This window comes from Ochotona curzoniae, unplaced genomic scaffold (genome assembly GCF_017591425.1).
Source record: "Ochotona curzoniae isolate NIBS_2020 unplaced genomic scaffold, NIBS_Ocur_1.0 contig_4501, whole genome shotgun sequence".
Taxonomy (NCBI): Eukaryota; Metazoa; Chordata; class Mammalia; order Lagomorpha; family Ochotonidae; genus Ochotona; species Ochotona curzoniae.
In genome coordinates this window covers 4,628,793-4,655,055 of record NW_024466307.1, presented here as the reverse complement: position 1 = coordinate 4,655,055, position 26,263 = coordinate 4,628,793, and positions in this window count along the sequence as shown.

The following is a 26,263-nucleotide window of genomic DNA, read 5'->3' as shown; positions in this document are numbered from 1 at the left end:
TGTCTGGGCCCAAAATTCTGGTCATTTGAGGAGTACAACATCAAATGGATGTCTTTCTTCCCAGCTCCTTAAAATACAATATTTGTTCATAGTTTCTGTCATACATGATGCATTATAAACATTTTAAATTCGATGATTTTACTTTTAGATAAGGTTTTCACATTTTACCAAGGATTTATGCTTTATTATTTGTACTAATGTGGATATTAAAACATAAAATTCCTCTATTCAGTGATTCACTGTTTTCCTCTGCATTATTGAAAAAATTCTTTTATTCAGTTACTATTTCCATCTGCATTGTGACAAAAAATCCATGATTCTAGACACTAAAATCCCAATTCAACATCAGCATTGTGTTTGCCTACACCATCCTATCATATTCTGAATGATCATCAAAATATTTCCCCTCTCTGTATTATCATTAAACAAATAATATCAATCTCTATTTTGCTGAAGAGGGTGATATAACTGTAAAATTTAATCTATTATGAATCAGTCAGTATTGGGTTATCATGATTATGTTTTAATATTTTTATATATTTAACACTTAATATATTTTGCATATATTTAACACTAATATTTTAATTTATTTAACTTCCTCATCAGCATTGTATCCTTTTATTATCTAAGCACAGACATTCCTCCTGGTATACAAAACTGTATTGTTTCTAATCTAGTAAAAATATAGAATGTCTTTCTTCTGTGTATAAATTAACTCATTTTTTTTTCATATACCCAATATGAACACCCCACTTGAGACAGAGTTTCAAGGATTAACCACCAGATTATTGAAGAAGGAGTGAAAGCTACTGAAGATTGGAAATTAGTACAGACATGGAAACTATAAGATGTTTCCAAAAGCCAGCTGAGAAATGTCATTTACTGATGGAAAGAATTAAGTCAGTGACTAATGTTTTCATTGCTAACTGAAACGATGAGATTTAAAAAATCAGTTTTTGGCACTTCTGTCTGTGCTCTTTCATGAACGTTCTTGGTAAATTTTAGCTGGCTAAACATATGTAAAATTCATATATATACACACACATAAACATGTGTAATTCCACTTAATGTCCTTGCTTTCACTGCTCTTTCCCCATTGCATCTGTTATAGTCTGTTGAAAGTTAAAGGCATTTTGTCTGGCTCTATTGCCAGTCCACGCTCCCAGCACCAAGGAGTAGCATGGTATTTGTTGGGGTAGATGACAAGGTATGTTACATAATTATTGGACAGAATAAAAATAATGGTCTTTATATATTATAAGATGAGAAGATACCATAGAATATAAATGAGCAATGAATGCTTTTAATATTTTGTTATAGTTGAGGAAATTACAAATTTCAGGACAAGTAGAAACCATTGCTAGCTTCTTTTTTGCTAGTTTAATATTTAAGAACATCTTGGGCCCAGCGCGGTGGCCTAGCAGCTAAAGTCCTCGCCTAGAATCCCATATGGACACCGGTTCTAATCCCGGCTGCCCCGCTTCACATCCAGCTCCCTGCTTGTGGCCTGGGAAAGCAGTCGAGGATGGCCAAAGCCTTGGGACCCTGCACCCATGTGGGTGACCTGGAAGAAGTTCCTGGATCCTGGCTTCGGATCGGTGCAGTGCTGGCTGTTGTGGTCACTTAGAGAGTGAATCATCGGACGGACTATCTTCCTCTCTATCTCTCCTCTCTGTATATCTGACTTTGTGATAAAAAAAATAAAGCAAATCTTTGAAAAAAGATTTAAGAACATTTTCACATCCTGGAATACTTGGACACAGGTTTAAGAAGAACAATAATATTTCATAGCATGTGAAAACTACTTACTATTTCAGTTTCAGGACACTGGAAGAGTTTTACGGTCTAAAGCTGCTTTCCGTCCATCAGGACAGACATGGACAGTTGTGGCCGACCAAAGTCCAAACCTTTTCCATCTGGCTGCTTACAGCCATGGCCATCTCAACGCTACATTTACATAGATCTTTATAGTGTACTCTCAGGTTCTTCCTCCCGTCGATAGTCCACGGCATCCCCAGGAAATATGCGTTCACCTCTGGAAAAGTGTGAATGATAGAAACTACATAGTCTGACTTTCACCTATAAAAAAAAAAAAAGCCTCCAAAGATTACAGATTAAATAAAGTTCTCAGGATTTTTAAGACATTTTAGACTGCAGATTCAATGATCTGATACTGTGGCAATCTCTTCCATGAACACTTTCTGAGATCTTATTTTATCGAAGTTTATGAAAGTCCTGTAAAGTCTGGAAATCCAAGCCTCTGGAGAACTTGAGCTATAAGAGAACTATGACACAGCAAGAAAATTTGGATACACACGTTTAAATGCTGAAATGATTCTGAGTTAGGTGGACAGGCACAATCAAAGACTGTATTGCAGTTCTTTCTCGGGAAAGGAAAAATCTTAGCAGTGACATCACCTACATCCTGTCAGGACTCACCTGCCAGGTCCTGGTCCCCAGGCAGAGAAACAGCACTTGTTCCCTTGCCAGGCACAACTGGGCTCTCACAAGCTGAAGGAGCCTGGGGACATGAGCTGCCAGGAGCACAACCTCCTAAGAAAGCAGTAAGGCAAGTAACCTGTACTGGGCTTAAAAATCAAACATTTTCGTTGTCTAATTCAAAAGAATAATTCTACCTCATGTAACATTTCAAATGGCTCTGTAAATGTTCATTTTGTTCCCATCTAATTGCTTCACAATCATTTCACAGTTGATTTGTAGACTATTTTCAAATGAACCATTTTAACAAAAATGATTAGACTCAAGGCAGCTTTACATTTGTAACCAAAAAAACAAAAACAAAAAGACGAGATGATATAGTCCAATGGTAAAGTGCTGTTCTGAACTTGTTAATAATTCAGTTTCTGAATCCCGTTTCTGCAGCTAAGTGAGATAGAATTTGCAGGAGAACTTTTCTTTTTTAAAACATTGTTGTACCAGTAAACATAAGAATGAATAGAGAAAGAAACTTTTACCACATAAACCAGGGTGTCACTATTGTTCAAGAAAGAATAAAGCTAATGCGGATACTCTAGTAAGAGAAGGAGGAAAGACAGCTTGTTTATAGTGGGTGTAAATTATAATGCAAAATAAAATACCACTGAGGAAGTGCGTTTTGATTTCTGGTTATGAAACCTAAGTAAGAAATACTCTCTCCTTTATAATAAAAAAAATGAACTATCTAGTATAATCAAAGCATAAGCTTAAAGGGTAGGGAAGAATGAGTAAAATCACAAAATTTAAGTATTTTTAGAAAGTTTAAAGAATGACTCATTGCACTCTTGAACATAGACTTTCCGATGAATCAACTAAAGAATAAATGAAATTTAACAAGTTATTGAGGAAACTAGCTAATTTACATGCTGCACATTTTGTAAAAGCATATAAATAATTAGATTAGCTCAATATTAACCTTGGAAACATATGCACTGTTCATGAAAACTGACAATAGTTTATTGATATGCCCACTACTTGGCTTTGAACAAAAGGTGGAATAGAATCACAAGTAGTAAAATTTGGACAGATTTTCAAAACCATCTCTTTATGAAAGAAACTACTTCCTCAGATCTGTCTCTTTAACAAAATAAAGGAATTAAATATCATTGTTTTGTCCTTTCTCTGAGCATCATCACAGCTCAGTGGGCCTCTTGAAACAATATTTATTTAAGTAGTCAAAATTACTGTTGATTTTTATTGGTTTGACATTTATTCATGTTGCCAAGTAAGACTCCAATAGAGAGAACTGCTTGAAAAAAAGTGATTATTTTTTAATTAAGCAAAATAATTTTACTTTCTTTTTGTTGGGTGGGATCTTATCTGCCACATGATGTACTCATTGTCTCAATATCTAACTTTAGAGTGTTGGTTGTTACTCTTCTTGTTTGGAACTTTACCCTGAGCAATGCAGTTTGGAGTCAGACCTGCTGTCAGATATCATGTATCTAATCGGATTTTAGTTAAAAGTTATGGAGCCCATTTTATTCAGTGTAAGGAGTAGCAGAGATCCCCAGCATTCTATTTGACGAAGACAAATACCTGGGATTCTCAGAATCAGTCTTGGAAGCAGGTCAGCCAGGAACAACAGGGATGCTTTAGTCAATTCCTGTCACCCCAAGTAACCTTGGGGGTACTGATGGCAGCAGCCACCCCTTCTCCTGATACTCTGTCTCCATTCTTTTTCTCCCAGTAGTGTGTTTTTTATGGCACAGATGGGAAATCTTCCAGGAAAAATGATTCTGAAGACTCCTTCAAAAAATTAGCTCTATGTAAGAGAAGGATTATAGTGAAATTGGTCAGCAAAAATCTTGCTGCAATCTACTCAAAAATATTAAGAGAACAAATGATAATTGTATTAAAAATGCTGTACATCTCTTTCATGCATTCTGGCAAAATGCATTTTAGTTCATTCATTCAATCAATTATGTGGGAACAGGCATTGTGCTGCCAAGGGTTAAGCTGCTGCATGTAATACCAGCATTCCATAGGAGTGATGGTTTGACTCTCATCAATTCACACATCAAATTCTGACCTTTTTGTTATAGTGTTCAAACAACGTTTATACAGTTCAAGTGCACAAAGACTTGTCTGTTTGTAAGCAATATGCCTTTTATTTTGTTCTTTCTTGGTGCTGTTAGATAGCTCCCATTGCTTTTCCATTTAGAGAAATTTCCTTCAGGCAACTTAAGGGATGATCAGCCAGTGATAATATTGTTTAGTTCCTTTAGCTAAGAAAACCCTTATATCTCATTGATTTCTGATGATATTCTTTTTGGTGACTGGGAATTTAAAGTAGATGATTCCTTTCTTTCAGTAGCCTAAAATAATGCATCTATTTATCCCTGCTTCCATGATTTCAGAAAAGAGAACCCTTATCTGTTTCTAAAGCTGACAGTTTTGGAAGGCAAAGGATTCTTTTTCTCTGTATGCTCTCAGATTTTTTCCTCAATTTCATCCTGTCTTAACTTGGATTTGTTTAAGTTTTTCTCTCTTTAACATTCACTCCAGGTATGTGTGAACATATGTTTGGTGCCTGTATGCATGTGTATGTGTGTATTCTTTTACTGGCTTTGAGAAGTACTCTTTCAAGGAGTGGTAGCATTTTCAGATGGTGCCTGAGGCACCTGATTTTCATATATAAGTATCTGGAATCAAACCTCATCTTCACGGCCACCTCCAGATTCCTGCTTGTGTGTCCCTGAAATATACCAGCTGATTGTTCACGTTTTTGGGTGTTTGCTACCTGTAATTCATTTAAGGACTCCTCTCCTTAAGCTGGCCAAGCCCTGCCTGTGTCACTGTGTTGGGCATGTGAAGAAGGAACCAGCTGAAGGGTGTACACATTGACTTGGCCTGTGTTACTCAAGCTTTAGTAGACTCCATGTGGTGTGAGAGTCCTTTAGCAGTGGCCACAGCTGTCCAGTATCTCCCTGCACACCAGCTAACAGATCTCTGGACCTTGCAGAGAAAAAGAGCTTTTGAGATACAACTGGCTCTTGCTAGTTCTACCTGCCTACCTGGTTTCACTGGGCCCAGGAGACTTAAGGCCTGAACACGTTCCAAGGTATTCCTAAGCTGAATCAGTCGTTTGAAGTGTACCAGGATCAGTGGGACACATAAAATATGCAGATAAATTCATTTTAATATCTCTGGAATATTCTAGATAGGTAAGTATTGAATTCCATTTTTTTCAAGTCTGTGTGAGTTGAAATGAAGAATTGACATGCTAACTTAAGATCTGTGTAAATAAACAGCATGAAATATTTATGTACCACTTAAGTAATATCCAAACACAAAAACTAGGAAATATCATTACACAGTAATATTATTAAAGCTTCCTTTTCATAAATGCCTTGTCTCTGCCAGAAGGAATGGTGTCTACAAATTTTCCTAAACCAATTCTTTTTAATTCAAATTTCATGCTTAAGTATGTAGCCATAAACTGTTTTCAACTGCCCAACTCTGATAAAGTAATTCATTATATGTTCTATTCTTTCATAAAATTATATGTTTATGAAAATCAACCAAATTGTTGGAGGGTGCAATTTGCATTTTTATGCCAGATTATTACAGGTACAAAATACATAATTTATAAGTGCCCGTAAATGCTGGATAGTTGTTTTCATTTTTGCTTTATTGTGGCATTTGGAAAGAATACAGTGATCATTCTTGTACATTCTGAATGTTTTCTGTAGTGTGAGTACATGGAAATGGAATTGCTGGGCCGTAGTAAATATGTTTTTTCAACTTTGCTAAGTGGCACAAAACAATTTGCAAAGGGGTGTTAATTCTGCTGATGCTGTCCCTGCCATGCTTTGGAGGGCCAATTAATGTGTTCTTCATAAAATGTCTTAGCCTCAAATATTTCTGTTGTATTTGTTTGACTTCTGAGAATATGTTTGTTTCATTTCCATTTGTGTTTTCTTTTTCCATCATTCATTTAGGAATGTAGCTAAATTTTATGTAACTGTTATTTATTTGCTGTCTTAGTGATAGATCTGGAATGACTGTTTGACCTGCAAGTATTATCTTTTCATTTTTTTCACAGTAAACATATTTTGAATCACAGATTTTCCATAAACACTATTATGATCATGAGATCAAATGCATATTTTTTTCTTTTAATGATCAGTTTTTTTAAAAAAATAACTCTCTCTTCGACCCTGTGAAGATATTATTTCATATTTTCTACTGTTTTGCCTGCTGTTTGTGTTTTAAAGGTTACTGAGGTTTATGAAGTGAATGGGGTCCGATTAATTTATTTTTCCATGAGTGATCAGTTTCCTAGCACAACAGATGAGATGGTGCTCTTTCTTGCTAACCCTGCCAACTGCATTATAGACCAAGTGTCCATTGGAACTCAAGTGTGTCTCCAGGCTCTGTAGTCTGAGCATTTGTCTCTTGTTAGCCTTGCCCAATGACACTGTCCTGGTTGCTAAGGATTTCATGATGAGTACTCTTAGTATGTAGATCAGGTAACTGCTTCAGTATGCACACATGCTGTTAGAATGTTAATTGGAATCAATTTAATCTGTGCGACTTGAAGAGCATTGACATTTTAACAACATTGAGTCTTGCATTTTCTGAGAATGTGTGTTTTCCCATTTATTTAGCCCTTCTTTATACCTCTCAATAAAGTTTTATCATATTATATTTATCTTACTATATAATTTAATATTTTTTTTCTTTTAAAAATCCCTTCCTTTTTGCAATAGTTCCCTAAAATGCAAGTATAGTTTTGTGTCCTACCATAGTAATCCTGTCAATTTATCTTCAGATTCTTTGGGTCTGTATACACACACACACACACACACACACACAGTTCTACACTCTGGGTATAATGCTGTTTTTTATGCCTTGTTTCAAAGAGTACAATCACTATTGTTTCTTTTCTCTTTGTAATTTGCAAGGTTTAACGTTGTTTCCCCTTAATTGAGCTATCTATAAGTTTAGAACCAGGTTACTGAGAAGTAGGAATCATGATTTATTTTTGAATCTTTCCCTTTAAGAAGAAAGGCTATCAAAAATTTATCTTTAAATATGATATATAATAAAAATTTTAACTATCTTTAACTATCTGGTATAAACTACCTTACTGCTAGGAGTTGGGGACTGGAATGAGATTGCAGTTTATTTTTGTTTCCTCCTAAAATGCTTTCTTCCTCTTAAAATGTTATCCCGTATCTTGCATCTGTGCTACTCTTTCTTGAGTTCTGAGTTTATGTTAGGAATTTGATACTGCTCTAAAGATTGTGATTTCCTCTAGATTTGTCCTCCTTTTCCTGTTGATATTTCAGTTTGAGTATTTTCTTTAGTGTACCAAAGGAATTATTCACCAGTAATACCATACGTTGTATTTCTAGCATTTCCTGGTTTTTAAATATTTCACTAATGGACAAGGGAATTTGCAACTAATCTTGAATGTTTTGATGCACCCAAAAATTATGGATGCATATAGAAAAAAAAACCTCGTTTTTATTCTGGTACATAGGCCCTTCAAACAAACCCAGCAGGTATAACATATTGTATGCCACTTAATAAAGTATGTCTATGTAAAAAATAAAAAGTCTCCTAGGGAATTGGTTTCTTCTCATAATTACGTATTAGTAGTGTGCAAAGAAAGATGGTTTGGATACAATATACAGACTTCTCCAAGAGCCGACGATAAGTATCAGCAGTAAGAACTCATACAATGGATAGCAGGCATAGAACATAGCAACACGGTGGTTGCATTATTGCCAAGGATGCATGTTGAAAGTGATGGGGCTAATTGACAAAGGGCAGTTGATTTGGGGGTCCAACCATTCTGTAACATAAATAGAAGTAAACCACCAAAATATGGAGCACCACTCTTAAAGTAGCATAAAAATAAAATCACTCTACATTCAGTCAGGGTAGATCCAAAGGTGCTAAATGACGGTGATCATGTAAAACTAACTGGGCAAATGGAGAAATCGCATGGTCAGTGACAGCAATAATGTAGAATCAACTGGACAACAAGAGAAACAGCACAGTATCTTCATCTTGTCATAAACTGGAATCTAAGATATGTTTTTCTGCTAAGATGCAAATATCAGAGTTCATACACAATGTATATTTGTATTAATACTGTTTTCCTTTGCTTTTATCAAAGGAAATGGAAGTGGTTACTTAGTAAAAAGTTATTGATAATAAACTGAATAATGGTGCCAGGATAATGGGGCTTTATTTTAACTTTTTTCTTCTTATACAATGAATTTATATGAAACAGTTTTCATACATTAAAACACATTTTGCTTTTCATGTGAAACATTTACACAGTTCTGAAAGTATCTGTTCGTAATCTTGTTAATAAATCTTACATGCCCCATCAGCATCCCTTCTAATAACTTTTGACATTTGTAATTTAAGAAGGAAATATACTTAATTAGATGTCAAGGGTTAATTACATATTAAGTATCAATTTGAGCAGACTTGTACTTGGGTCATTAAATATATCCTGATGCAATATGGATTAAAACACTATTAAGTTTATACTTGGTTAATAAATAGTGTGTTACTTGTGTTATTGCACATTTTTCCATTCACATAAGCTAGATAGAAGCTATTTAATTATTCCTAGATTTCCTTCTGTGGTTTTCTTATTTGACTTGGATTTTCATTATTTAGCCTGTGGTCAGATTATGATGAAGCTTATATATATATAAACACTGCCTTGTTTGCTCAATACTGATCTCAAAACTACTTTTATGCCTTTAATTCTGCATGAAGTACATGTCCGTAACGAAGGGTCACTGAATCATTTGGATGAGAGACAGATATTATGTCACCAAGGACAGAGTTCCTTCGTGACATCCAGCCCTAGTGTGCAGTGATTCCTCCTTGATTCACTGTGTTTTTTCCCGTGGATGGTTCACATATAATGTAATTCTTACATCATGTGCGTGGCACATCTCTATGGTTAGCATTGACATATTGTTATTTCTTTATTATTTTTATCGAAGTGCTGTCTTGTGTTTCCTTTTTAAACTTACATATTCAAGATCGTTGCTAGTTTAATTATCACTGCTTGAGCATGAAAAACAGCTAATGGTAACTTAGCTTTATACAAATATGACTCAGGTCTGCTTCCATATTTTGTTATGTTCCTCCATAATTTGCTCTTTTGGTAGAGGAAACTATCCTTAATATCTTATTTGGGTGAAATTAAGTATTTACCTTGAGTCTTTAGTATATGCATTATTATTCTTGCTTGTACATTAAAGAAAAATTCACCAAAAAATAGGATAAATTATCTTTATCCTTGTGAATGAATAGTATTATTCAATTGTGTTTACAGAGAATCTGTGCCTATCTTAGCTAAAGTTTATGTGGTAAGAGAAATGCGTTACTTACAATACAATCTGTGGTTAGGTAACTTTTAAGCATTAGGATTGTGGAATAAAGAGGTTCTGGTGATTAATAATTATTTTATCATGAAGCAATTTAAATAGAATGGCAGGTATTGTAGTACCAAGTTTAGATCCTACTTGGGATGCCCTTGTACTGTTTTGGTGGGCTAACTCCTTATTAATGCATCTTGGGAGGCAGCGCTTGATGACGTCAGGGCTTGATCCCTGCCACCCACAAGGGAAAACTGAATAGGGTTTCTGGATCCTTGCTTGGCTTGACCCAGAAAAATGACTGCTGGGGTCATATACAGAGTAAACCAGCTGGTGGAAGGCATCTCTTTTTCTCTATCAATCTTCCTTTCAAGAAGATGAAAATATATCAATAAAAAATTTAAGAAATTGAGTTCAAGTTTTGCTTGGAAACCAATGAGCAAAATAGAATAAGCAGCTGAAAAATATTCCCTGTCAAGGAATATCTAGTAACTATGCTTCACAGTCAGGTGGTCTTTATCATAACTAATCAACTCACTCTTTGCACCGTAAAAATCATCATGAAAATAGGTAAACAGGTGGTAATGATTTCAATTCAATAACGTTTTATTCATAAACATAGAGCTTTATGTAATTATATTAAATGAACTCAGCCAGACACAGAAAGACCGATATCACATTTTCTCTCTCCTTTGTGGAAACTAAAAAGCTAATCTCTAAGTAATAGAGAATAAAACAGTAATTACTAGAAAATAAAAGAGGGGAGAATGATGTGTGGGTGTGTGTGTTGGGGGAGTGTATAGGTAGATTGGCTAATGCATACCAATGTACAATTAGGTAGGGGCAGTGAGTTCAACTGTTCTATAGGAAAGTGATACTAGTTCATAACAATCGCGTATATTTTGTGAAGAACTGGAAAAGAGGAGCTAGAAGTCTAAACAAAGAAATGATTAGGAGCTGAAATACAAATCAGACTAATTTGATATATATCAGGCAGTACCACACTTTATCCTGAATAATAATTTAGAATTAAAAAAAAATAGAGCTATGCTTTTTTTTAAACTGAGAGTTTCATTTGGACCAAAGCGATACTTTGATACTCCTGTTTCAAGGCTTTCAAAGTTTTGGATATAGTCATTTCACATGACAAGCCTAAATTTAAACACAGCCAAATTGTTTTTAAAAAAAAATGTTTGTAGCTAATATAGGGAAACTGAGAGTCTTTATGGTTTAGTGAATGACTTGTATGTTAAACACTAATAAAAGGCATCATTTCATTATGTAAATTATTAACCCATTAGCCATTATACATTATTTATTTAAATTAGTATATTATCTGAGTCAAAGTAAGTTGTCTCATTGTGTGGAAATAGTTTATCTTAAAATTATATGAAACAATTTTATCTAGATGCTTCAATGAGAGAAAGAGGACTCGCGTATAGCTAATTCTCCTAAGACAGCCTCACTTAGTTCCACAACTGATAAACCAAAAACTGTTGTAGTGTATTACAAAGAGATAAATTTCTTTCTAGCAGATTTATGGTGAGGATTAAAGAGATAAGATATTAAGCAACTCTAATGCAGTGTCTGTCTGTAGTTGGCAATCCTTCAGGAGACTCTCATTCTCTTCCCCCACCCTTCTCTTTGAAGACAGAGAGCTTGTGAACCATGCAACAAGCAGGCATTAGTTCCTGGCAGGCAACAAACAGATGTGTGAATATTTTATTGTTACTGAGTAGAAATTTTAGTGTTATGTCTTTGAAAAAGGTAAGCATACGCAACATCCTATTATATATACATCTCCCTTTTATTCTTTATTTTATGTTGTTTTCATTTCTTGCAAAGACCAAATCAAATAGTAGTAGATAGTTTGTAGAAAAGAGAAGTGGTGCTTTCAAATATCCAATGACAATGTTGATAGGATTTACACTTTGTTTTATTGTTTTAATTACATCCTAAACGTTTTGCAGTAAGGATAATTCTGAAGCTAAAAACAAATTAACAAGATTTACATTATTATGTGCATGCAAACAATTTTCAAAACAAAATAAAACTAGCTGCCAGAAGATTCCTTTTTTTAAGACATGAAGATCCCACCACTTTGAAGCTATTAGTCTCCCAAACTTCTTTCTTGGTGAAGATGAACTTAACGCTTGCTTCATGAATAAAACATAAATTAGCATAGAATTCCCTTCACTCATGCCTTAAAACATTATCAAATCTGTTCTTGTTGAAAATAGACCTATATAGAGTTGATTATGTCACTATTTTTAATCATTTACTTGTCTAATTTTATTAGTATTATTTAATCAAGAAATGAGAATTAAAACTTACGTGTAATTTAGCTACATACCCGCTTGGATGACTATACTAAAAATTCATACTCAATTTTTGGAAGGCAGCTATGCTCACCACTATTCCACCAATGCCATACTCATTTTTTGGTGAGGAAGTAGAGAAGATGGAATTGTCTGACACTGCTTGTGGGAAGGTACCTTCATATAATTATGTTAGGCGACAGTTTGGCAGTTTCTTGAAAACTGAAATTTAAACTTCATAAAGTACTCAACAGTTTCACTTACAGGTATGCATAAACCAGAATACATATGGATTGGTTGGGCTTTGCCTCAGCATCACCTAGCAATTGATGGGACTGGAGGCAGAATCTGTTAAGCTAAACTGCAGAACCACCTGGAGAGTGCAAGATCCAGGACTGGGAGTGGGTCCAGTAGGGAAACTTTGGGCACCTTTCTGATGGGATGCAACTATCACTGTGAGCATGGGGACCAGGGCTGGGCTTGGGCCTGGCTAAACAAGTGGTGGCACATACCAGCATGAATGTGGGCTGGGTAGTGGGGTTGGTTGGGTTGGGCTAGACTTCAATGCCAATTTTTGTGTATGAGCGCTGAATAGGATATGGAACAGACTGAACCAGTATGCTGCATGAACTGGCAAGCACAGGAACCAGGGCTGGGGGTGTGCCTACCGAGGGTTGTTAGGGGTCATTCTAGGCTGCAGCTCCCACTGATGTGTGTGAGCACCAAGGATGTGATGGGAAGTGTTGGGCTGGGCCTCCTAGGTTTGCACAGGATATGGGGCTGGAGACAACAATTTTAACCACCAGTGTGTGCTTAGGCTGTTGTGGGTGATGGACACAGCCAGGCCCTGTATTGATAAGCACATACAAGAGTTATGTCTGGGATCATTTCAGATGAGGTTTCCTTAGGCATCCTCTCTACTGAACCATTGGACTCAGCATTCTAACCTGGGGAGAATTGCAGGATCTGAGGTCTGACAGTGGAGTGCATGTGTCAGAGCTGGTTCTCCCTAGTGACTTGGACACAGCAGTGGACAGCATACCCAGATGCACATTAAGAATATGGCAGTCTGTTTGAGCCTGCAGATGCTATCTTGTACCATAACAGAGGAAGGAGAGTAGAACACTTGGTCAGGTTTCTCAGCCAAGCATTGGCAGCAGATATCTGGGCAAGGGAAGACTCTAAGTTGGACTGTGTCAGCTAGTGTACCTTGGAGGGATTCCATTGTCCTTGGAGAGGCAAGATCGACAGCACTTCAGAACTACTGAACTATCAAAAACACTTGAGCAGGTCCCTTGGAACATGCCCCACATTAGGGTCCCTGGGATGACATCGAGTAGCTGTTCCCAGCCTCCTGGTATTGAGGCAGTCTTGGAGACTGGGTGCAGCTTCTTCCCTTATCTACTTACTTCCCCCAGGTACAGGAAGAAGAAAAATAAAATGAAAGTGGAAACAAAGATCTTATCCACCTTCCTCTAACCTTTGACCCTCCCCATCCTGATCAAAGATGTAAATCTCATCAAAAATAAAATTTTACTAAAAGAGTAAAACATTTATAAAATCACTGGTCAGAAGAACAATTTGGACAGTATACATATCCTCAGCCTCACTTATTCCATTTTCTTATATTAGATCTTTCTTTAGAGTAGATAATATACCAGTGGACAGATATTGATAACTAAAGGTATAGAGCATTCATTCGGTTTACACGGATTTGCTGTACTTTGTGGAGAGGAAGAATTCATAAAAGTCTCTAAATCCAATATATTTTCACGTTCACTTCCATTATATGATCACAGATGTCAACTGTATTCCCATGGGAAAAAGTGTACTGACTGCAAGAAATCATAATGCTTTCAGATTTAACACGGCTGCAAAACTTCAGAAATTTCATGTTTAACCTAGATAAGACTTCTACGTAACCTCTTTGCAGCAATTTCATGAGAACTGACAGTAAGGGAAAATTGCTGCTGCTAGAATTTTTTCTGTAAACTCTGTACTAAGAATACACTGCCTGAAGTTTCCTTTATTTTCTCAGCAGGGCTTCAAGAGCAAAGATAATGATGTCAGTTATATAGCTCTGAATCCCTGTATATTTATGTAGTTATATGTAGATCACTTAAAAATATTATATCCAATTTATACGCATTAATATGTTATAACTTATTTTCTCATGTGATTTATTTATGAAGTGATGTTATAAAATATTACACATTGATTTGATATTATTACATATAGACTTAATAATATTACATAGAAATTTAATAGGTATTACATAGAATAAAACCATGCTAAAGATCATACCATAATCTATATTTAAGTTTTTATAATTGTACCACATATTACATATGGTATCTATAATTATTTGTTATGTGTTACATAATAGAGTATAATAGATTGCACATTTATAGAAATCATTGCATATATAATTAATGCACTAGAATGTACAAAAATATTTTTTCTCAGTGCACATTCTAATCTTGGTGGTGTGTGATTATATATATTTATATCTACATCTAAATACAGCAGGTAGAAGAATAGAGTCAATGCAATCCAACAATGAGTGGATGCACCAGGTAGCCAAGAGCAAAGGCTTTAACATTTCAACAAAATCTGACTGGTCTTTTGTGGAGGAGACAAGATAGCCAGTGCCACCAAGCTTTCAAGATATGCTTCATGTCACTTTCCTGATTCGTTGTGCAAGTTGAGTCGCATTCTTAGTTTTATGTACCAACTCTAGAAAACAACATATTACTATGATTTTCTCTTGTTTTTGAAGATTTATTTGTTTTTATTGCAAAGTTAGATATATATAGAGAGGAGGAGAGACAGAGAGGAAGATCTTCTGTCTGATGACTCACTCCCCAAGTGACTGCAATGGCTGGTGCTGTGCCGATCTGACACCAGGATTCCGGAGCTCTTCTGGGTCTCCCACACAAGTGCAGGGTACCAAGGCTTTGGGCCATCCTCGGCTGGTTTCTCAGACCACAAGCAGGGAGCTGGATTGGAAGTAGGGCTGCCAGGATTAGAACCAGCACTCATATGTCATCTCGGCATGTGCAAGATGAGGACTTTAACCACTACACTATCATGCCAGGCCCTAAAGCCAGGCTTTTCTCTGTCATTTTACCTCGTCGGATTCAGAAAAACTCCATCCCTGCCAATTCCTTGAGAGTACATGTCATTTTCATAAACATCTGAAATAGCTAAACGTGTGAGCCACATGGAAAAAGGAGATAAGTGTGTAAGTTGAGGTAATGATGACATTTGTGCTTACATACATATTATTAAAATGTATTTTTACCTTCCTGCTAATGTCTACTATCAGTAATATCATTAACAACTCCTACATTTAAAATGTTACTGTGTTGTGAAAAGTTGTTGTTACCTAGAAAACAAAACCACAGTGGGTTGAGCTAGACATTCTCAAATGTCTGCAGACTCTCAAGAGTCCTGAGTTTATGTTAAAGTGGCTTCAGATTCCCATAGCTGAGCAGTTGAGCTTTCTAAGCTATGAGAAAGATCTGACATCAATATCCAGCAAACATTCACATGATTGCCTTTGTTGAACTATTGAAAAGCACTACAGATTAAACTCTCCAGGGCTGCTGCTGGCTGGAAACACAGAGATTAGTGTGTATAAAATATATTCAAATGGAGGAAAATATTATTCTTTCATAAAAAAAGCAAACAGTTCAACTCTGCTTGTAAAACCACAGGATAGAATGATCACTTTATCTAAATTTGCAATGAAGTATAAATTAGAATGTTTCTGATTTTTGTAGCCAAAGAATATGAGATTTTACTCATTTACATTTTTTCAGCATTCTCAATAAAGATTTTAGATATAAGCCTATGTGTTTTCTAATATAAAATTTGCATTCAAAATATATATACTGAAGAAAGACAGTAGCTCCCTGGAATAAAATAACTGTTACATTGAGCAAGCCTAAAGAAAATGATATATCAGAAGATAATGTTAACTTTATTTCATTCTGTTACTTTAAAGTGTGTTCAATAGTAGTTTGCCTCTTATTTGCTTTTCTGCCCCTTAAATGGGTCTTTTTTTTTTTTTAATTTTATGGTACAATTCCATAGAGTCAGGAATTTTTCTTCCCCCTACCCAAACGTCCACCCCCTACTGATTTCCCCCATATCACTACCATAGTATAGAGCTTAAGCAGCTATAAGTCCATCACTCCTTCATGTAAGTGTGCCCTGCCATTGCTGGTACAATGTCAGACAGTCTAGCATCCCATTGTGTAGATATATCCAACAGTTTCACTGCAGTGCTGTGACTGGCTGAATACGTGCACGTGCGTGTTGGTATGTGCATGTGTTTGTACAATTCCTTTGATTATAACTTATTTGGACAGACAATGCCTAGAATTCTATCAAATGGCTTAGAAATGAGTTCTAACGGTTGTAGTTAGTCTAATAGCTCCTTCACGGGTGCTATGGAAGCAAATGTGTCAGGAGTGAACCAGAAGAATCTGCCTTGACTGTCACATTTGCAGTGAAAGCGATGAAAAGGTATTCACACAATATTGAAAACACATTTAAATATTTGAAAACATACCAATGAAATAATTTTAAATATTAATCTTTGATTTTTTATACTTCTGATGAATTTACTTGCTTTTGACATGAAGTGTTCCCAGGATACACACTAGCAGTATCCACGTGGCTGGAGCAAATATTATTTCACAGTTCAGACTGGAACTTTCCCCAAGGTGATTTACCACCCTGAGGGGAAATTTGCATAAGGACACACACTGTGCTAAATGACTTTTCTGAAGTCCATTTCCTCTTATAACATTAAAATGCGCTGTATAATTGCCTAAACAAAAAGCGAAAGGATCTTCTTGCTATGAAGATCCTTAAGTGGTCTGCCTAGAAGAGCTCTGTTGATGCAGTCTGGGGGAGGATGGATGGATGGATTCAGTATTCTTCAAGGAGACACAGCGCTATAATAAATGGGAAGTAATGATCAGGTCCATTCCCATGATTATGTATATGCTCCCCTGGAGGGTGTTTATTCTGACTACCGTCATTGAAATCACCCCTCCTTCTGTTGACTGGGTTGCCTGTTTGCCTTTGATGACCTGATTACTAAGCACTTCTAAGATGCAACATGTGACACTATCAGTCACCACTGCAGAGGAAAAGTCAGTGGAAAATCTCTTTGTTATAAATAACCTTTTAAAGCCAATATGTAAACACTCCTGTAAACTGTGCTGAGCTCTTGCAGGAACTTAAGTAGTAATGGCTCCTACAGCAAATCTGAAGCCTTATTGTACTTGGAATTATGTTCGTGGTTAATGCAAGCATTATTCAAACTGAGGTGGGTTCAGTCAATAATACAAATAACCTTACAGAGCCATTTGTGTCATACACACATAAGAAATATCAAGAAATATTTCCCTTTCAACATCCACTTATAGTCTTAGACGACATGACTGTGAATAGTTTAATCCTGTCCTCTTCTCCTTTTTTGGATTGAATGTGCCTATTTCCAAAGACCTCTCTTAACCCAGGAAGTGTTTAATAGATGTAATAAATAAATTCAGTTTTATAAAAGCCAAGTCTATGTTTTGTTATAATGGCACTGTCTGATTTTGCATAAAATACTAATGGATATCAAATAATTGAGGGAGCATCAATATAAAATATTCTGCTTATTTGACTGTTTTCATGAAGATAAATTTAAATTACAAATGGATCTCACATATGAAACATATTAGTTTTAGTCATCTAGGTTTTTTTTTACATTTAAAAATTTTTATTTTGCATTATGATAGAGTTCCATAGGCTTTGAGGTTGCCAGTGCCCTTCCCCCATGTCCCCTTTCCCATTGATTTCCCCTCTAGTTTTACAGGGTGTCCTTTATGAACAGTCACAAGTCCATCATGCTGTTACCGAAGCATTTCCCAACAATGTAGGTATGGGCATAGTCAGAATTGAATACATCCTAACAGTAAGATGATGGACTCTCTGACAATATCCATCCAGTTTAGTTTTGCATGTTTTAAACTCACAGAAGAACTGGAATGCTAATAAGTAGAGGATGTGACCTTTCTCATGAATGAGACTGTAATATTTGGTGACAGGAAGTTGCTTATGAAGAATTTAGAAAGCAGCCATAAACACAGAAGGAAAATACAATGAGACTGTGGCATGGAATTGTCTAATGAGGTAGACAATCAATCAAAGCAGACAGTTGTCAGTCTCAAGCGTCAATACATGTTGTATATTGATCGGGGGAGATGGAAGAGCATAAGACACACAAGCATGTAGGACCAGCAAGTGATTAGCACTTTTAGGAAAACATTGAGTAAATGCATCTGATAAAAATAGAAGATCGAGATTGCAAAGCTATGGGAAAGATTGAACAGGTAGAGAAGCCAGTCCACAGAAGGAATACAACAGAAAGTATCAGTGAAAATGGACTTCAACCATCCCTCTTCTTTTGAAATAACTCTGCTCCAGAGTGTTTCTTGTTGAATGGATCTCAATGTAGACTACTGGAGGGCATCCTGTTTCATGTTAACAGTGACAGGTGCCGAAATCCCTGGAAAAATCCTCCTGTATTAGTGTGATGGCACTGTCATGCATGACTTGAGTATAGAACATTTGAAGAACAGTGCTAGAGTAAGGGTGTTATTCTAACTGAAACATGTACATTTGCATAGAGCTTATAAAACAAAGTATTCAATTTGTCATTATCTTTACTTTTAGATTAAAAAATAATTTAGGCTGTGTTGTTAATTACTGAATATGATGTTACTGCATTAGTTGTCTTTCATTTATCATGTTTATTAACAGTTCAGTTCTCTGTACAATGTTTAATTTGGACTATAATAATATACTTCCATAATTTCCTAATTCTCTACCTCTGATGCATTCCTTTACACTTCATATAGCAAAAATAGTCCTTCTTTTTCTTGCTTGCTTAGATTGCTCTTCCAGGATGTTATTATGACAAGCTCTACCAAATGAGAATTTCTCATTAGGATACTGTTCTGACTCCAAACTTATTTTCGTATTGCCTTCTTTGTGTCTTACAACCATCATAAACAAGGCCTAAATTCAGTTCTTGTCTTGAGTTTCTTTCATCACACAAAATCTTTTCCCACTACAAATGTACTTAGAAGTGATGTACCCACTATAAATATACTTAGAATTGTATGACCTACCTATCCCACCTTTGGAAATATATCCAAAATCAATTAAATCTGCATACAAGAAAGTAGCCCGTAATCTTATATTTACAACATCACCATCTGCAGTAGTGAAGAAGTGGAAACAACCCAGATGCTTGCTGAAAGAGGAATGGATAAGAAACCATGGTATGTCTACCTTGTGAATGCTACTCAGCAATTAAAAATAATGAAATTCTACTATTTGCAACAAAATGGTCCCAACCAGAGATTATTATGATCAATGAAATAAGCCAATCCCAACAGGACAAATATCAAATGTTCTCTGAGATATAAGATAGCCTTCATACAACATACAAGATCAATAAATATATAAGTAAACATGTATATACATGTACTTATCCAGAGGAAGTGCATAACGAAGGTAAGTATACCACAAAGTAAAGATACGTTGCAGTATGCATCTGTACTTCTGAATAAAAGCTGTACCCATCAGTGGAGGGAGGCAAGAGCTCAATGCAGTATTTTTTTATTTATTGTTATTGTTCACATGAGCTCTTTCTAGGTTTTCTTAGAAATATTTACAGAGAAAAAAGTGTGCATCTATATATACATATACAGGCACTTATAAGTAGAACAGTTTAGTTTTTTAAGATTATTTTTTAATTTTAAAAGTTCAGTTTTCTCTAATTATTATAACGATATAAATAGAAGTTCTGTTACACACACGCATGTATATACATCAGTTGGGTCATTTATCTCCTGATTTGCTTGGAGAGAAGGTGAAAAGATAATTAAGCAAATAATATTAAAGTTTTGTGTACCAAGGCAGTAGCATTGAATTTCCCAGATCATCTAAGCAATACATTTTATATTGAGTTGTGTTTTTGAAAAACAGCTATACAATAATTTTGCCATTATCTTTATCATGGATATAATTAATGCCGGTTCAATAGGCATAATAATTATGCCCGGTCATCTTCTGCATAAACCTGTGTTTATTCCATAGTGTTAAATCAGAAATGGTTTACTGGTCTAAAACGGACCCTAAGCAATGGATAGTCACCAGATAAAGATGTCAGGGTATTGGACCTGCATTGTTCTTAGTAAACTGATGTGCATGGTCATTTAATTTCCCTGGACCTTAAATTTTTATTGATGACTCTTTGTCTCTAAGGAAACACATATTCACACATTCAGACGTCCATCTTCCTTTAAACTGTTCTTGATAATTCTCACCGCTTACTAAATGGATTACACCATACAACAGCCTGTTTCCTGGGAATCAGTCACTGGATGGAGCTCAGAAACACACTTGTGAGTTCCGGTGGCTCCTCGACTTGAGGTATGCCCATCTCTAGAGGCACAGTTCCTCTAAGTCACTGTTGGTGTGACTGACTTCAGCCCGTTATTCCTTACTGATGTGTGGCTTTGCTCACTCTTTACGTAATACACTTTGGGCCTCTAAATTCTCAGGACTCTGAATTTAGAAAGCTTCCTGAATTTGCTGCACGGTTTCACTCTTTTTTAGCCTTGGTTTATTTCATTATTCTGTTATATGCCATGTCATGGATCAGAAGTAAATCTATTACATTTGGTTTATGTGGCTATTAGGCCTATTCAGTACCTTTTAGTTATCACTATAAAATACATGCATCAAGTTGGATATTTGGGTCATGGTTAAGTGGGGTTAAGAAACACTTTGGTCATAGTTTAGTAAACATTTTATTGGAGGAGAAATTCTTAGAATGATTCAGTTAAACGTATTTCTCATGATTATCAATTTGATCTGGTCATCAATATGTATTTCAGGTTTGAACAATTGTGCTAGAATCTAGTAGATTTTAAATGAGGTGATTTTGCACAGTAGGGATGATTTTTGGTTTTCAAAACTACAGTGATGCTTTTGGTCCCTAGTGGATCAAGCACAGTGCTGCCATCCCAGTCCCCACAAAAAGCATCCTCCAGTCCACAATATTAAATGTGGCTGCAGTAAACTGATGCTGAACTGAATGAGGGCTAACATTTCAGTGCCAAGTGAGACCAAGAGCAGGTCATTTTCTTTTTCTGAATGGAAAGCTCACAAAAAACACAATAACACTGAGGTATATGTGAAACAAATGAAATACATATTTAATATTGCATGCTATTCTTAGAAGATCCTAAGAAAACAAGGAAAGGTAAATATTAAAATTTCCATGACTGCTGTCAGAGTTATGATAAGCTGACATCAGACAAGAGGACTAGAGTTTTCCAGAAACCTCTGTGTCTCCATGGAAACAAAGTGCTTCATTTTCTGGTCTGGGAGAAATACTACCTCCATCTCAGCAGTAACAAAAACAGCTGCTGGAAACTGATTTATTTTCTGTTACTGCAAGTTGACTTGGAAGAATAGTCATTGTGCCTTTTTTTTTTTTAATTTATGGCACAAGTGGGTGCTTTGGAGACATTTCTTTCTCCAAAGCCAGATAAGAGTACTCATATAGGATCAAAATTCATAAAGCACATGGAACAGGCTCTGGACATAGTTTTTCAGGTACTGTTGTTTTTTACCCACATTCATATCATTTTTGTCACCATCATCTTCACCATCGTCACCATTATCAAGAATTGAAAGGACCCAGACCAGTGTCATATCACCTTTCATATGAAAGAACCCAAAGCTAGTACTACCCTTAGCTTGACCATGACACTAGCACACACGTGTAAAGAACTCTCTGGCAGTCACACAGTGTTGGTTGGATTCCTACTTAAGATCCTTAGACTTCAGTTAATTTCAGGACAATCGGGTGACAATAGAATATCTTGCCTTGTGATTTATTTATTTGGGATCCCAAAGCCTATTTGAGGATCATACTATGCATAACACAAATTCAAATATGATCACTTCATGATTATTAAGATATCTCAAAATTCAGCTTTGCATACATTTTGTGCCTTACTTACCTCAAAATTTGTTCGGATACAATTATGTTACAATTACTGAAGGTGATGGACAGGTAGAATATTATTGAAAACAACCCCAGATACTATTTTAGGGAACAACAGAAACTTGGTGAAATGGGTCTTAGATATGTATGTTGTGCAAATATTTTAAAATACATGTATGGTTGTTCATAACAAAATTTTGTAAAGTTTTTGAAAATTTTTCATATGTATGAATTTCAGAATTATTTTGTATCAACATCTTTTGTTTAGTTTCACTTCCATAAGCTTTTGGAAAGAGCCTGACTATAACTATTGAGATGTGCTCCATCTCTATTGAAAAATTTCAATGATGTGAAAATGTCTCATTCCCTGGACATTTCTCTGGATCAGAAGGGTTGTCTTCCAGAAGGCTAGGCTGGTCATCTCTTTGGGGACCCGTCCTGTTTTCATGCAGCAAGTCTTCCATTGACTCCATTCCCTTTTCACAGAGCTCTCAGGAAGCTAAACTTGGCCATGGCTGAATCATAGGAAGGGGAAAATGAGCATGCTGTCTTTAAGATTAGTAAGCTTAACAGACCAAGAATGCATGCCCACAAAGAAAAGGCAATGTGAATACACAGTGTGTGAAAAACCGAGGGGCTAAGTACAAAGTCACCAAGGCAATGGTGTTCTTTACATATTGAATTTGTGGAGATAAATGATTTGCCTCTTACCTCATAGTTCTCTTGAAACTGCAGAAATGCCATTGGGGGTTGGTGTGGTTCACAATATGCATGACTCAATGATCTATGACGTTGAACTGATACAATTCTAGCAGTTGCTGTGTTGCTTGGTATATTTTGTCTGCATAAAGGGTGAAAACATTAATCTCTGAAAAGTGAGTGTCTTAGATTTGTTATCCATTAGCAATCATTCTCTTCTTGTTTACCAACCTTGTAAACAGGACATACTTCCTTTCCTTTTGGCATTAGTCATGGTGTGTCACTTTCTGAAGTTATAGAGTATTAGTTCCTAAAGAGTGAATTGATGTGGGAAATCACCCCCAGTCTCTGCCTGCTAGCTGGCGGCTGTCACCTAGAGCTTATCTGCCCTAATGTGTAACTTCCAACCCTGTATACAGAACATGACCTCTGATATGACTGGAAGGTCAACAGGATTAGGCATGCCGTTTAGCCAATCACAGTGTCATTATTGGGTGAAGGGCTTCCTTCAAAATGTCCTCCTACCCTCCCTTTCCATAAACCTTTATATACCTTGAACTTGTGCTGAGTAAACATATTCCTCACCAGCTTGTCTCTGCTGGTTATTACAGCCGAAAAACACAGTTGCCTCAGTGATCTTGGGGCCAGCTGGCAGGAATGAAACCCTGAGAACCTGAGGCTTGAAATGTGTTTGAACAGTTGGACTTGGGTTGCTATGGAAGTGATTTCCTAGTAGCTACTAACTTTAGAGGAATAAGAGGCATACGTGACAGTCAGCAACTCTATCCACACTTAATAGCCAAGTCAAGTCATTTAGATTCTAACACATCTAAATTTTAGATGGCTTCCAAAGGCATGAGCAAAAAAATCAATGGTTATAAGCTTTTGACTTGAAATGTTACCATGCAGCATTATGCAAGCAAAGCTGATTGATAGAAACACCATCTATCATAATATCATAATGCAGCACATGTGTGAACGATGTTGGAATTGTCCACAGTGTAGCTCTTGCCCTCTTTAAGGCTGATATCATGTTAATGAGATATGGTGGGCAGACACAGACCTCTTGGTAGATTCAGAGAAGCTATGTGAAGGAAGTTGTTTCTTTTGTAGCCACTATTTGTTTAATAGATTTAAATAAAAAATGTAGATGTAAATAAATCATAATTGTTATAGTGTATAAAATAGTTAAGAGTTATAGCATAAAGTTTAGATTATAGTTCTAGGAATAACTGCTATTTATTCTGGAATCCTTACATAGGTGCATGGGGTAGTCATGAATGGTAATCTCCTTTAACCAAATCCTGAAACCAGTACTAATACAAGTTGTATACAGGAAGTACAGTTAACATTGGTTCATAAGTGGTTGTAAACCACACTTTGACACATGTGCACTTTGATTCAGTAGCAAAGTTTTTTTCTCAAGATCAGTCAGGCAGCAACAAATAGAAGCCATGAATCTATTTTGCACCATACCTGCATTGGGCCCTACGGTACAACTCCACATAATGACTGTCTGAGTGCTATCTGTGGACGCTCCTGGCCAGACATTACATTTTTCATGCCCTCCACATTCTGTGGGGCATTTTGGGAAAAAGACTCGAGTCAACTCATCTTTAGAGTCACAGTTCATGTACTTTCACTGTTCAGTGTAGATTTAATTCTGATTAACATAGAGAAGGGTGACAGAACTACTACTCTAATATGCAAACACATTAGAAACATGTATTGTGCTATCCTGGCATGCACAATTGCAAATTGTGTTTCTCTTTACATATAGAATTATAAGAAATAGATAAGAATACAGGAACATTAAGCAAAAAAAAAAAACCAAGCAACTAACAACAAAAGCTTTTTGCAGCCATTTTGGAGGCTGGCAACAACAAGTGGTATTAAATGTTTGTTTCTCACGTGGAAAAGTGTGATATTGCTACAAGCATTGCACTCACCTCTATCAGAGCAGGAGAAATAACCAGTGGTTACATCTCTGTTGTTACCAGAGCAATATAATCCAACAGAGAGATCATCCTCACCTAGAAAACTATGAACTTTGGTACACATAAAAATTTCATGAGAGTAAGAAATTTTGTACCAGAAATATAGATCTGAGAACTAACTTTCCAGAGAATGGGCTGCCTATGCATTTTGGTCTATTTGGATAGTGACAGCATTCCCTATTCCCATTTTTGCCAACATCCAATATTATAACCGCATGCATGCCATTGCATAGAAGTAGTGGGTGATATACAGAAAGGATTTAGGAACAAACTTCTGATATTTACCTTCAGTGATCTCATCTGAAGGAATTTTTCTTCAGTCTGGCATTTGGTTAACATGACGAGAAATGCCAAATAGGAACTGAAAACCTCATACTGGATATGGAATATGGTGGTATATTAGTACTGAAACTTCAGGTCATGTGATAATGCTTAACCTTCCTTATAACCATTGGTACTTTATAAAGTTAAGGTTAATAATTGAATGAATGCAGCATATTTTAAAATCTCTGTTACAGTAGATTTATTATCATATAATAGACAAAAGTTCTGATCACAATTTGAATCTGCTAATGATAGTGGCATTAAAGACAATTCACTTGAGCACATACACGTTAAGCCTCAATCCCAGATCCCAGGGTCATTTGGGTCTTAAGTGCTCCAGTTTTGATGCAGGTCCTTGTAAAAGTGCCTGGGAAAGCAGCAGGAGATCATTAAGTGAGTCTGGATTGGAGTTCTGGGTTCCTGATTTCCCCGTAGCCCGAGTCCAGCTGTTGCAGTCAAGAAAGGAGTGACCTAGCAGATGGAAAATCTTTGTGGTGTGTGTGTGTGTGTGTGTGTGTGTGTGTGTGTGTGTGTGTGTGTGAGAGAGAGAGAGAGAGAGAGAGAGAGAGAGAGAGAGAGAGAGAGTCTTCCTTTCAAAAAAATAAACCTTAAAAATTTAGTTCGTGCAAACATCTTTTTCTTTTTTCCTTTGCCATTAAACAGTTACAGAAAACAGTCAACAATTTCTCAAAAATCTCACTTCTGGTTCTCTCACAAGGGTGCAGGGTCCAAAGGCTTTGGGCCGTCCTCTACTGCTTTCCCAGTCCACAAATAGGAAGCTGAAAGGGAAGTGGAGCAATATAGTATATATGGATACTAGTAAACTGTATCTATATAGTATATATGGATACTAATTGAAATGATTGTGTCTAACTGCAAGTCAGCAGAGATTATCAAGTAAGTGCACAATTAAATCCTAATGTGTCAGGAAAAGCTGAGCCAATTGTGAAATCCTGTATCAAAGTTGCATTTGCTGGT